This window comes from Rutidosis leptorrhynchoides, chromosome 10 (assembly GCF_046630445.1).
Source record: "Rutidosis leptorrhynchoides isolate AG116_Rl617_1_P2 chromosome 10, CSIRO_AGI_Rlap_v1, whole genome shotgun sequence".
Lineage (NCBI taxonomy): Eukaryota > Viridiplantae > Streptophyta > Magnoliopsida > Asterales > Asteraceae > Rutidosis > Rutidosis leptorrhynchoides.
Window position 1 is genome coordinate 115,567,705 of NC_092342.1, and position 1,943 is coordinate 115,569,647.

The window sequence follows — 1,943 nt, forward strand, 5'->3', positions numbered from 1 at the left end:
GCAATTTGAACCCGAAGGGTTTGTATTTGTAAATTCTCAGAAAGAAAAAGTGTTCATCCGCACTGAAGAGTTAAACAAATACTCAGATGGTACACTCAAGGCAGCACTGAAGTATCTTAAAATTTGTCAAAGCAAATTTGATGACACTGACATGAAAATGGGTCTTGGAGAGTTCATAAAGCATATCAGAGATCGTCTGACACTCCGGGTCCGTACTAGACAATTTGAGATTCTTCGTGGCCAAAGAAAAAGAAGGTATTTTAAAGAAATGGATGAATATCCATTACATGAGGGAGATCCAAGAAAAGCGTTGTAGAGACCCGTCCTAATCCATCCGGACAAAGTCCATATCGAATATAAACGATTCACAACAGTTGATTACATCGCGAGGTACTTGACCTCTATATGATACATTTTACAAACATTGCATTCGTTTTTGAAAAGACAATCTTTCATTACATCAAAAGTTGACAGACATGCATACCATTTCATAATATATCCAACTATAATTGACTTAATAATAATCTTGATGAACTCGACGACTCGAATGCAACGTCTTTGAAATATGCCATGAATGACTCCAAGTAATATCTATAAAATGAGCAAATGCACAGCGGAAGATTTCTTTCGTACCTGAGAATAAACGTGCTTTAAAGTGTCAACCAAAAGGTTGGTGAGTTCATTAGTTTAACATAAATAATCATTTCATAAATTTTAATAGACCACAAGATTTCATATTTCCATTTCTCATAAACATACGTCCCATGCATAGAGACAAAAATATCATTCATATGGATTGAACACCTGGTAACCGACATTCACAATATGCATATAAGAATATCCCCATCATTCCGGGATCCTCCTTCGAACATGATATAAATTTCGAAGTACTAAAGCATCCAGTACTTTGGATGGGGCTTGTTGGGCCCGATAGATCTATCTTTAGAGTTCGCGTCAATTAGGGTGTCTGTTCCCTAATTCTTAGATTACCAGACTTAATAAAAAGGGGCATATTCGATTTCGATAATTCAACCATATAATGTAGTTTCAATTACTTGTGTCCATTTCGTAAAACAGTTATAAAAGCAGCGCATGTATTCTCAGTCCCAAAAATATATATTGCAAAAGCATTTAAAAAGGGATTAATGAAACTCACGCATATAAATATTGTAAAACAGTTAATAAAGCATTTGCATGTATTCTCAGCCCAAAAACGTAAAGAGTAAAAAGGGAATCAAATGAACTCACCTAATGTATTTTGTAATAAAAATACATATAATGACATTAAACAACCGAACAATGCAGGGTTGGCCTCGGATTCACGAACCGATATCATTTGTATATTTATTAATACTCATAATCGTAGTAGAATAATTTTATATATATGCATACATAACTTATTAGTTATATCATATTTATATTAATAATATATTTAGGTTTCATATATTCGTTTTATATATATAGAAAAGAAATACTTTGTTATGTTCTATGTGTTAGATATATTTATGTATATATATTCCGTTTGTTTATTAAAACAGTAGTTATAATTATAATAAGTTAATATTAGTAAAGGTAAAAATAATGATAATAACCTTAATAATATATTCATGATAATAATACTAATATTTATGTAAGTACTAATAAATCGTATCATTTTTTTATAACAATATTTCCAATGTTAATCATAATTCTAACAATGGTAATAATACCAAAATGACAAAACTTATAATAATCTTAATAATATTTATGAAAATACTAATGATAATGAATATACTCTTAATTTGATAAATGATAAAATTTGATCAATGATATCAATACTTCTAGTTGTTAGGAGTAATAACATTTATCTTATTAATAACAATAATTAATAATAATAATAATAGTAATAATAGTATTAACAATGATGATAATAATATTAGTTATGTTAATGATAATAATAATTT